Genomic DNA, 13,356 nt, shown 5'->3' with positions numbered 1-13,356 from the left:
TCCCCATCTACAATTTTTGGAGGCCAGAAAGCCACCTCCATCTCAGGCAACGGCTGTAGAATGGCAGAAACAAGGTCGGCGAACGACCTAGGGGGGCCAGCCGGAGGTGGCCATGATAAATAGCGTGAAGCTCTGAACAAGGAGAAACCCTAGCAGAGCGTTGTAAACGCATTTTTGGAAAGTTGAACATTTTTTAGGCTGGATTTTTTATTATATATGATCCATTGTCATATATCCACACGCATTTAATTTCAAGTCTGCAAACCTAGAGTAGTGCTGCATTCTCTCTTTTTCTCTCTCCTCGACGCTCTTCCTGAGTATTAGTGTATTACTCCCACCTCCTCTTGGAAAAAAAAAAAAATTCCATCCCTTTTTATGATGAATTAACGTTCCTTTACTATTCCGCAAAGCCTAGGTAGCTTGATCATGTTCATCCTATCTAAACACATGATCTGCCAAATAAGCCAGGAAATTAGGGCTGATTTCTTTCCAATGAAGACTAGTACTACAGTTTTGGTTTCCCGTGGTTTAAAATCTTCACTCCACACGGTTGCAAATGATGATGCAGTTCCACCAAGCTAGCTAGGGTACAACGACTGATCATATCGAGCATATATATGCTAGCAAACACGAAGCATGCATGCTAGCCATATGCTGCTATGCATGCATGATTCCTTCATTTCAGAGAAGCAATAATATTTCACAACACACACACACACATATATATTTATAGTTAATTTGCACGCAAGCTAGAAGTCTGTACGTTGCGCAAAATTACATAAAAAGAAACTAAAATTACTTCATCTTGGACATGCATGCTTGTGCTTTGGCCATGCCTGCTACGTCTAACACGCGTTGGTTCCGCTTATATAATTAATTTATTGCATTAAGCCACACCATATTTGTTAATTTATTCATGCATAAATATTTAGCTCCCTTCTCCTGGTTCGATAATTAGTTTCTGTGGGGTTTGCGATCATCTGAAAAAAAATGGTGAGTATTACTGGACGAAGGAGAATTAGTTCCATTGATGTTTCCGCGATAGCTTGGGTTCGCCTCGTGATCTGTATCGACCGTATCAGTACTGTTGGCGACCGCTGTAGTCTCCGCGCTTGCGGCAACGACGTCGTTGTTGACACTGTCATGACTAGCACCACCGTTAACCTTTCGACCAGGGGTGGATTCAGTCCTTGAGAGCTGATGGACGTAATTGGCCTGCACTGTCACATGAGTTTCTGCATTGGTCTGCAGAGTTGCTAAGATCGGGAGGAATGCAACAAAGAGTACAAGTAAGGTCTTCATGGTCATGAATCAATCTGTCATCCAAAACATACGAACACATGCAGGAGGTGAGCATTGAGACCGATGATTGCTTATTTAAAAACAAAAAAACACAAAATAAAAAAAAACACAAAATAAAAAAACAAAAAAAACAAAAACAAAGTAAACGATGAACTTCATGAATATTAGCACTGAAACTGGGGTAAAAATAACATATATACCTGCAGGCTACAGCCTCTTAGATCTGCTAGAAGATGGTTTAGAACCAATTTGAAGAAATAGGTGACAAAACTTACAATTTATAGGCTTTTCTTCGCACTTGATCAAGGAGAGAGCATGTCGGGTGATATATCAAAGCACTAAAAAAGCAAGGGTGCAGTGGCAGGGTGGAGGGTGGAGGGGGTTTCGCAATGGTGGCACCATTGGGAGTCCCTGTGGCCACCAAGGAAATAGATAGATCATTAAAATTCATAATTAGATTGGATTTTATTGTTAATATTCAACGGTTTAATAATTAGTCGTGCATCATACTACTTTCGTTGTCGGGTTCACAATTAAGTGAGATTGTCGATAAAGTACTACTGATCAATATATAGTTTCCCGCAAGCAATAATTACCAGCGCATTTCTTTTCAGCTTGGTCATTAAATATTTATATAGAGAGAGAGAGAACTAGTTTATGGCCGGGTACTTGACTATACCCCAGCACCACGTACGTATATATATATATATATTCCCACTGTTCTTAATGTTTATAAACTTAATATATAGTAACAGTATTGCAACAGTGGATATATATCTATAAGATATAAAAAGAAAAGTCCGAATGATCACAATTAAGGTTAATTTTCTCTGAAAAGATTAATTAAGGTGATAATCGAAGCTAATTTAAATTATATCATAAATTAGCTCTATTTCATTAATTTATAAGGAAAATGAACGAATGTGAGACTTGACACTCATTATACATTATTATCATACTCATTCAATTTTATCATACTTAATTTTCCATTAATCGATCCAGTGGTAGACTCATGTGGGCCGGACATACATGAACGTCACATGAGTAATGTGTGGTTAATGTTTGGTTAAACATATATATAGCTACGCCAATGATTTTTATAAAGTAATTGATTCAAATGTTAAGAGTTTAAGTGTTAATTAAGGAGGTACGTACAAGTGCTATTAATGGCCAAGATATGGAACGTTGCTTAATTAATCACCAAAAGCTCCCCTTGGACGGGGGAATTAACAAATTAATAGATATTAATTAATGGGCTTATGCATTTTTTATTGTTTAATCCATATTATAGAAGCTATTCATTAAACAGCAAGGATTAATTGTTCATGAAGAGAGATATATTATAATTAATTAATATTAAGGACACTACTCAAGCCGATACACCAAAGGATGTAGTGAGTGGCACAACAGCAAAAGAAAGCTCATGCACCAGACCTGCTGCAATAGAAATGTGCATGTGAGCAAATGGAATATTGTGGAAACCTCTGGAAGAATATTTGTGTAACTAACTAGCTGAGCTGTATAGTGAGGATTTAATCTGAGAATTGTATTTGTTGAGACATGCATTATAAATACTTGTGGAAACAGAGCATTCGGGCAGTGAGGAAAAACAATTAACAGTAAAATTTATTCAAGCACTTTCCGTTCCTTTATCCTCTGCTTTATTTCTTAGTCTCTTTATGGTTATCAGAGCCAAATAGGACCTACATCCATTCTTTGCTTCCTAACCTGCAATGGCTAAATCTTCTTCTCCACCTGCCACCTCCCCCTCTATCACCACCTTGGCTATTCAATCTGTTACTGTCAAACTCAACATTGATAACTATCTCCTCTGGAAAGCCCAGATTCTAACCTTTCTAAAAGATCATTCTCTATTCGGCTATATAGATGGTTCCATCCCCATGCCCCCACCTACTGTTAATGGCAATGAAAACCCAGATTATAAGAAATGGGTTCTTCAAGATCAACTCATTCTTTCTGCCTTAAATTCGTCCCTTACCGATTCGGTTCTTGCTTAGGTGCTTGAGTGTACTACCTCAAAAGATACATGGTTGACCCTTCATACTCTATTCTCAGCTCAATCATCTGCTCATATTATGCAAACTAAGGTTCAGTTGGCTACACTAAAAGAAGGCTCGGAATCAATTTTTGAATACTTTAACAAAGCTCAATCCCTTTCCTCTTCTCTTAGTGCCGCTGGACATCCCCTCTCTCCTTCTGAGTTCAACATTTTTCTTCTAGCTGGTTTAGGATCTGACTATGAATCCATTGTCACTTCCCTTACCACTCGGCCTGAACCATTATCCTCATCCCAAGATTTCAGTTATTTATTAAATCATGAATCCAGACTTGCTCACCAAATCCATTCTCTGCTCTCCACCAGTCCCATTGCTACGAATTCCACCATTACCCAGTCATCGTCCTCTTCCACTTCATCTACTCGTGGTTGGGGTCGTGGTCGAAATCATGTCCGAGGTAGGGGTCGTGCTTTCTTTTCTCCTCAACCTAGCCTTTTGTCTAATACTTCTCCTAGCCGACCCACTTGTCAAGTCTACCATAAGTCTGGTCATACGACTTTATCTTGTTATCACCGGTTCAATCAAGCATATCAATATTCCCCTCCTCTATCGCTTACAGCCAACTACACCACTTTTCCATCCTCCTCTGCTTCGGTCAATAACTGGTTTCCAGATACAGCTGCAACAAATCATTTTACGACTGATTTTTCTAATTTGAACTTGGCTTCTGCTCCTTATCATGGCCCTGACCAAATTAGTATCGGTGATGGTTCTTCCCTTTCCATCCAGCACACTGGCACGACTCAACTCCTCACCCCTTCTCGAAATTTTTTTCGTCACAATCTCTTACATGTTCCGTCAATAACTCGCAATTTATTACCTGTTCGTCAATTTTGTGTAGATAATTCTATATACTTTGAATTTTACTCTTCTTTGTTTCTTGTGAAGGATCTGCATACCCGGAAGGTGCTTCTCCAAGGAACTGTTAAAGATGGGCTCTATGTGTTTCAACCTGCTGCTGAGACCGTTTCGACTACTACAAATAAATCCACTCTACCCCAAGCCTTCATTGGTGAACGAACCACTTCCCAGCTTTGGCACTCACATTTAGGCCATCCATCACCTCGGGTTACAGCACTTATCAATAGGAATTTTAATCTTCCTGTTTCTACTCATTCGGCTCATTTTTCTTGTTCAGAATGTCTACAAGCGAAGGCCCATGCACTTCCTCACCCTCCATCACCATCCAAATCCAAGCATCCATTCCAACTTTTGTTTCTTGATGTATGGGGACCAGTGCCTGTGCTGTCTTCCAAAAGTTGTCGTTATTACTTATCCATTGTAGACAACTTTACCAAATATATTTGGTTTGTTCCTTTACAAGCTAAATCGGATGTTGTCCCTATTGTTTTGGCTTTTCTTCGTTATGTTAGCAACACTTTTTCCTCCAATGTCATTTCTATACAATCTGACTGGGGAGGGGAGTTTCGGCCACTTAATTCTCTTCTCAAAACTTTTGGCATAACTCACAGAATCACTTGTCCTTATTCGCACCCTCAAAATGGTAGTGTTGAGCATCGGCACCGGCACATTGTAGAAACGGACCTTTCACTTCTAGCTCATTCTTTCATGCCCAACAAATATTAGGTTGAGGCGTTTCAAACAACCACTTTCTTAATTAATTGCATGCCTACCCCAGTCCTCAACAATGTTTCACCCTTTCAAGCCTTATTTCATCATTCACTTGACTATTCTTTTTTTCGTGTTTTTGGTTCTGCGTGGTGGCCTAATTTATGGCCTTTTAATCGTCATAAAATTGATCTCCGCTCTCAACTCTGTGTCTTTGTGGGCTATAGCCCTGATCATAAGTGTTACAACTGTCTTCACATTCCATCGGGCCGGGTTTATCTATCTAGGGACGTCCGATTTAATGAAAACCTGTTTCCTTTTGCTCCTGCACCCAGTCCCGATTCTTCAGCCCCATCCTGTTACCCATCCTCCTTCAACCAGATTTCTCCATCTTTCCTTCATCTAACTCCTACTGGGCCTCTCATTCAGTCCAGCCCAACTTCCTCTCCCACACAACCGCTCCATAACTCTCAGCCCAGGCCACTCTCTACTTCTCACGTGCCTTCCGTAAACTCCCCCTCCTCCGCAAGATCAACATCAGCCTCTTCATGCACAGAGCCTTCCAACCCTAATAATCCCGTGACCTCTTCTCAAACTTCAGCGCCATCACTCCCACAATCTTCAGCATCGTCCCTCCCACACCCTTCAGCATCATTACCTTCTCAGCCCTCCTCCACTCATCCAATGTTAACCCGATTCAAGGCTCAAGTTCAAAAAGCTCTTCTTAGATCTGATGGTACAATCCCATGGCCACAACCTAAACCCTTCATCTCCCTCACCATTTCCAAATCATCTCCTGTACCTGAGGAGCCTTCCTCCTACACCGAAGTTGCCAAATATCCGGAATGGCGTCCGGCCATGACCAACGAATTTCAAGCACTTCTTCATAACCGAACTTGGGATCTTGTTCCTCCTAACAACACCCTCAATATACTCGGCTCTAAATGGATTCTCAAGACTAAACGGCATGCTGATGGCACTCTAGAGCGTCGCAAGGCTCGTCTTGTGGCCAAAGGGTTTCATCAGCAGGACGGTCTTGACTACTCCGAAACATTCAGCCTTGTTATGAAACCTGTGACCATCAGACTTCTCATATCCATTGCAGTTACACGAAATTGGCCTTTGCATCAGCTTGACATACAAAATGCTTTCTTGCACGGTGACTTGGAGGAGGATGTGTACATGCATCAACCTGTTGGGTTTGTTAATCCTGACTTTCCTCATCATATTTGTAAATTACGTAAGTCCATTTATGGTCTGAAATAAGCCCCTAGGGCTTGGTTCTCCAAATTAAGCTCAAAATTGCTTGCGTTAGGATTTCATGGTTCCATTTCTGATACTTCGTTGTTTATTCTATCTGCTGATTCTGATTCAATTTATGTACTTATCTATGTAGATGATATTATTGTTACAGCTTCTAAACCATCACTGATCTTTGAGTTTATTTCCTCTCTTCAGTCTGACTTCCCTGTTAAAGATCTTGGCATGTTGCACTATTTTTTGGGTATTGAAGTTAGTCGTAATTTCACTGGTTTGTTTATGTCTCAATCTCGTTATATTTCTGATTTGTTAGTTCGTACTAACATGCATAAGTCCAAACCGGTCTCCACCCCAATGTCAGCCTCAGTAAAACTCTCGGCCATTGAGTGATCCTCCTTTGAGGATCCTCAACTCTATAGGAGCATTGTCGGTAGTCTTCAATACCTAGTTTTTACTCTACCTGATTTATCATTTCCAGTGAATAAAGTCTGTCAATTTATGCACTGTCCTCGTCTCCCTCATTGGCAGGCTGTTAAGCGTATCTTATGCTATCTCCGTTTAACAACACATTTTGGCCTTTATTTTTCTTCCTCTTCAAGTTTTCAACTCACTCTCTTTTCTGATGTGGATTGGGCGGGATGTCCAGATGACCGAAAATCCATTAGAGGTTTTTGTGTTTACTTTGGTTCTCATTTAATTTCCTGGGGCTCCAAGAAGTAGCCCACTATTGCCCGGTCCTCTATTGAGGCTAAGTATAAGGCGGTAGCCAACACTACCTGTGAAATTCTTTGGATTCAATCTTTATTGAAAGAATTGTCTATTTTCCTCAAAGAACCACCAACTTTGTGGTGTGATAATCTTGGAGCTACCTATCTATCTGTTAACCCAGTTTTACATGCTAGAACTAAACATGTTGAACTTGACTTTCATTTCGTGAGGGATCGAGTGGCAGCAAAAACTGTCAAAGTTTCCTTCATCTCCAGTAAAGATCAGGTAGCTGATATTTTGACCAAACCACTCTGGACAGCTCAGTTCACTCTTTTACGCTCAATCCTCACAATAACTTCAGTGCCGCTTGAATCGAGGGGGGCTATTAAGGACACTACTCAAGCCGATACACCAAAGGATGCAGTGAGTGGCACAAAAGCAAAAGAAAGCTCGTGCACCAGACCTACTGCAATAGAAATGTGCATGTGAGCAAATGGAATATTGTGGAAACCTCTGGAAGAATATTTGTGTAACTAACTAGCTGAGGTGTACAGTGAGGATTTAATCTGAGAATTGTATTTGTTGAGACATGCATTATAAATACCTGTGGAAACAGAGCACTCGAGCAGTGAGGAAAAACAATTAACAGTGAAATTTATTCAAGCACTTTCCATGGCTTTATTCTCTACTTTATTTCTTAGTCTCTTTAATTAAGTAGCAGCAGCATAAACACCATCAGAGTGAAGAGTAAAAGCTATAAACTAGCCGAAAAACAAGAGAACAGTAGAAATTCTCTTAGAAATCTCCTTCAATATTCTCTCTCATGTAATATAAGGGTCGGTAATGTGATCAGAGGGCGGGACGGTACCATTGATCTATCCTATCGATGATTCGCTTCGATCGATTTGATCGATCTCCTCGATCTAATCTCTATCATTGGCCTGCACTATATATAAATCTTTCTCATTGTCTAATTTTTCAAAAGAGTGGATTGAAGTCATCTAGAGTTCTTAGGCTACTTGGTGGATTTTACTGAATCTCAACCATGTTTTACGTATGTACGTACGTAGTACTGCATGCATGTAACCGAAGTTGAAGTGCTAATGATGAAGTTCGCTTTTGGGTTTTGTGCATGCGTGTGGTATGGATGAACATGTCTTAGAGCATTCACATCGGCTTGGCTAAAACTTCTAAAAAGCCAAAATATGGACTTCTTGGTATTTAAACCCGCTACATTGGACTGGGTAAAATGGAAGAGTTGAAGCTTTCAGCTACATGAGTAAGTCTATTCCATTCTTCATACATAGCGAGTTACTGGTCATCGTCAAATTATTATTTTATTGTAAAATCACATCTCTTCAACCAAATCATTCTATTTCTCTTGTGAATCCGTTCTCCCCAAAACCCTTCACTTTCTCTCCCTTTCTCCCTCACCAAACACCCCCTTCATTTTTTCTCCCTGTTTCTCTCTTCCCTTCTCTTTCTCGTCGGTTGTCTCTTTGGCCCAACACTCCCTCTCTCCCATTCTCTCTCCATTTTCTTCATTTTTCTTCCAGTTCTCTTGCTGTTTTCGTTACCCCAGGGCTGTCAAAGTTGGAAATCTAGTACTAGGAGAAGGAGCAGTTGATTTGCAAGAGAAAATCGATTTTAATCAACTGGCCAGGGCTCTATTAGAGCTCTATTGTACTTCACAGAAGGTAATCAACTCCCCTTCTCTTGTTTTTTACAATTTATAATTTTATTTTTTAGTTTTGGCTTTGGCTTGATCTAGTCTACATCATGTTTGGTTGTGAGTGGGGTCTTAAATAATGCTTGATATGGTCTTTTCTACTTTTCCAAAAGATGGTCTGCAACGTTTGGTTAGGCGGGCAAGGAGAGTGGGACTATTGATGTCCCCATAAGGATAACAAAAACTCATAGTGGGATTAGAATGTATTTTTCTGTTTTTGATTGAAGTTCTATTCCAATTTCCTTAGGATTCTGTAATTATGAGACAGTGAAAACCTTGCTAGTTTGTCCCGTGATGATTGAAAGATGTAGATTGACAAAATAAATGACAGCACAAGCCTTGGTTTATGCATGAGGATTTTTAGTAGCAATTCTGAGAATAAAGTGCATACAGTTTTACAACTTTCAAACTCATGAAGATTGTGTTGTTCGAAAGTTGGTCCAAATTTCTAATTGAGTTAAATCCCTCAACAAAAAATCATATATATATATTGGCATTTCTTTTACGGTTTGATCGCATGCATAGCTTGTATTTCTGGTTACATTGCCAATCTTGTATGGTCTAGTTCTTGGCATTTCTGCATAAGGTTTTGATGTTATGGCTTGGGTTTGAATTGTTATGGACTGGTTCTAGCATAAGGTTTGAATTGTTATGGATTGGTTCTTGGCATTTTTGCATAAGGTTTTGATGTTATGACTTGGGTTTGAACTATTATGGACTGGTTCTTGCATAAGGTTTGAACTATTACGGACTGGTTATTGGCATTTCTGCATAAGGTTTTGATGTTATGACTTAGGTTTGAACTTGAAATTCCCAACGTACCTTGTAAACCACAAAATTTTTTATCAATTTCCTTGAACAAATAGGTTAGATCTCAATTATCAAGATTATAAAATGAATAAAATACTTTAAAATAAATAATCAACTTTGTAAGACACAACGATTGGTTACGAATGGAAACCCTTTAAAAAATTCTTTAAAGGTAAAACCCTACGGGGCAGCCAAACCCAAGAAAGTCAATCTTATTATTTGAAGAACAATTACAAGCAATCATCAATTACAAAATATTTACAATTCGACTCTCTTACTTGTCTAGACAAACGACATGTTTGTCTTCTACTGCAGTAGCAGCCAAAACCTCTGGCGATCTTCAAATGTTGCCTTTCCTCCTAGAACTCTAGGGGCTGAAATCCAATCGATATTACTTCACACTCAAACCATGATCATACTCAAGAAGGGATGAAAATTCTCAAGTGAATTTTCTCTCACAAATGTTCAGAATATCCTCTCTGAAATTTGTGGCTCAAAAACCTTACATAGATACAAAATCGAATCCCTTTAAATAAAAAGTCTGGAAAGAGTTCCAGTCACAATAAGATTCTGCTAACGAGTAGAAACAGTCGCGAGAACGTTTCCTGACGGGTTACTAACATTTCGTGATAACTTTTCACTATAGTTTCTTATCTGTGTTCAGATTCGGGTCTTGATAATTCCAGACTCTTCTGGATTCGAAATTTATGTAACTCACTTATCTAAACAACCTTATAAACTTCTAGATAAACTCAATGTCATTAAAGATAAAGTCATCTCTTATTTTATATTCATCTAAATTTAATCAAATAATGATAAGATAAATCTTATCATTTAGTCATCTAATCCTAACCAATTTCTACCTTTACAGAACTGTTATAAACTAGTTTTTGCCTTGGTTTGAGGGACATTCCAAAAGAGTTGACTCTATTGGTTGCCGTGGAATTATCAACGATGGAAATCTCCCCAAATTTGGAAAATTTCATAAGAACATTTATTTAAGTTGCTTGTGGCCATGTTGCATCTGTTGTACTACACTTGCTAATGTGGTGGTGGGTCTTGGGCATCTTCCTTTGAGACTGCTTCAATGGTTCGTTTATCAAATCACATAAAGATAAAAGTGAAGCAAATTTAGTACAATGCTAATGCAACTATTTAGTCCATATTTGTTGGGTTTTATTTTATTTTATATGTTATTAATCCCTCTACTTTTAAGCCCGCAGTTGATATTGGTATGTTCTTTATGACTTTCATCATTCATTTGCTTTTTCCTTCTATGTTTGGGCGTGCTGAGCTAAATGAATTATTGTTGAACCTACTACGTACTGAACTTGCTTCTATGTTTAGTACTGAATTTGCTGAAAGTATTTGGGTACTGCTACTGAAGTGTAAAACTGCTACTAAAATGTACTGAAGTCTACTGCTACTGAAATGTACTTCTATTTTCATTTGCTTAAGTGTATTGCAGCTTGAACTTTGTTGGGTGATACTGAATGTTGGTGGATTTTGGAATTTGGCTTGGCTGAAATGTATTTTGGAATGTTGTTGAAATTTACTACTATTTTCATTTGCTGAAATGTACTGTCTTGCCCTTTGTTGGGTGATACTAAATGTTGGTGGGTTTTGGGATGTGGCTTGGCTAAAATGCATTTTGGAATGGATTTTGGAATGTTGTTGAAATGTACTGCTATTTTCATTTGTTAAATGTTCTACAACTTTAATTGTTTTTTAATTAAAGTCCTTTCATTATAAATTGTTTTTTAATTAAAGTCATTTAATTATTGTTTTTTAATTAATCTGATTTTTCAAACTAGTGTCAATTTAAGATATATTAATGTTGGGAAACAATAATTTTCTTTATTAATTAATATATGAAGTGTATTTGTAAAATATTAAAAAATATTATTTAAATATATCATATTATATTATTATTTTGACTTTAGAATAGCTAGTCTAATATGAAACACTATCTCTATTGGTTTGAATTTTAGCTAAAAGATCTAGTTTTAGTCAAACTTTGGACTTAGCAATAGCTATTACCAATGCTCTTGAAGATATATATTCAATGAATTGAGAGGAAATATATCGCATGCTCGCTAAAAGGTCATAAATGTGCACGTGGTGCACGTGTGCGGAATCGCAGACACTTTCTTATTCAACCACAATTAATATGCTTTGAGAAGATGCATTAATTAGGTTACATGGAATAGATAATTCTCAGGTATCGAGAGCCCTAGCTATAACTTAATGCAATCTGACCTAATTTGATGGTTGAGGTACCACATAGATCATAAGCTACTATATCTTGATTAATTTGCAAACAATTAATGCATGATCAGGTCATCATGTATTAATCTAGAATTAATACATTCCGCTCCGATGTCTCTCCGATCATGTTATGAATCGTACGTTCTTGGATCCTCTTTGATCTTTAATTGAGATCTGTGATACTGTGCGTGTGTTTTTGGCCAACTTCTTTACGTGAAGCTAGCTGCTGCATGCCACAACTAGAAGTTTGTTTTTCATCAGTACGTAACTGATCTTGTAATTAATTGCTCTCCCCATCTTCATTGCTGCACCCAGGAAATATGTGCCGTCATGGATATTGTGTATTGCTGTCTGAAACCAACCCTGGAATCCTTGAGTTTACCCTCCATAACAGATCATGAGCTGTCTGGATATTGTTGGCAAGAGAAAGCTAGCTAGCTCCACCAAAGTTTATCCACCTCCATTTGAGGACCGTGCCCCATCTCCTGCATGGGTTATAAACTTATAACTATCATCATTCCCAGAATTAAATATCACTTAAGCTTCCTTTTGGGCCACAAATAGGTCTGAACGTTTGTTAGTTTGTTGACTGGAATGGGCCGAAGTTGAGAATCCAATATAGCTGGCAGAAGTTGAAGTGATCGTTTCATTTGGCGGTGAGAGTCCACCATGATAGCCAGAACGTTCCTGTCCTTGACACAATAAATTTGTTGTTTCTGAATTAGATTATCCCGGTAATCTGGTCAATAATTTAGGCCAATTGATGTTGCTTACTGTTATGAAATTAACATCTTAGCGGCCAGTAGTACGGAAGCATGCTTACAGCAGAAACTGTGGGCAGAGATTTCTGAACAAAATTCTTTACAGACACGCAGTTAATTACCCTTAAATCATGAGATTCAGCAGTTGATTATTAAACTAGTTTCTGTGATAGTCTATACTAAAATGATCATGATCTGATACACCGTAATTGAAGGTGCAGGTGCTTCACATGTATTGACTGGGGGGAGAGAGAGAAGGGACGTTCAAACGTAGAAGGTGATGCCTAGCTTAAAACAAATATTACAGAAATGATATCCTCAATATGAGAGTGATCAATGATGGAATATCAATCAATCCCATCATGTAAAAATGATTCATGTTACTGTGAGGAAATCATGGTGGTAGTTGGTAGCATGTGATGAAAGGTACAAATTAAAATAGAAGTAAAACCAGTCAAACCTAAGCAGTCAAAGAAGAAAAATATAAATTGAAAATTAATAATAAAGCAGCATACACGCCAAGGAAAGGGCTTCTTATTCTAGGCTTATAATTGGAGGCAGAAGTAGTAGCACTACTGCACGCACAAGGAAAACGTCATGAGCTAGTAATATATATTTAGATAGAGACACCAAGCTTGCCCTCATAGGCTCTTTCGAGGAAGTAGTAGTTAAAACTTACAAGATGAGGATGAGAAAGAATCTGAGTAATGGATATAAAAGACACCAGATGGAAGAAAAACTATAGGCTCTGTTCTGAAAGTGGTATTTTGACAAGACAGATATAAGAATCTAATTTTGACACTACTTAAAATAAACACAACTTGGTCAATGAAAGCAGTCATGACACTCACTAGTAGGAATCAGAGAGAGG

The 13,356-nt window shown here is 38.3% G+C and overlaps 1 long non-coding RNA gene across 1 annotated transcript; it reads right to left on the bottom strand.

Moving 5' to 3' along the window:
- Nucleotides 1–568: 568 nt before the first annotated feature.
- On the bottom strand, nucleotides 569–1,617 carry LOC122302595. Its single transcript, XR_006240487.1, has 2 exons — nucleotides 1,503–1,617; nucleotides 569–1,316 (listed from the first exon to the last, which is right to left on the bottom strand). It is a non-coding gene; the product is annotated as an uncharacterized LOC122302595 (long non-coding RNA).
- Between the last annotated feature and the right edge of the window lie 11,739 nt (nucleotides 1,618–13,356).

The sequence above is a fragment of the Carya illinoinensis genome, chromosome 1, assembly GCF_018687715.1.
Source record: "Carya illinoinensis cultivar Pawnee chromosome 1, C.illinoinensisPawnee_v1, whole genome shotgun sequence".
In the NCBI taxonomy this organism is placed as follows: domain Eukaryota; kingdom Viridiplantae; phylum Streptophyta; class Magnoliopsida; order Fagales; family Juglandaceae; genus Carya; species Carya illinoinensis.
This window is presented reverse-complemented; position numbering and strand designations above follow the sequence as displayed.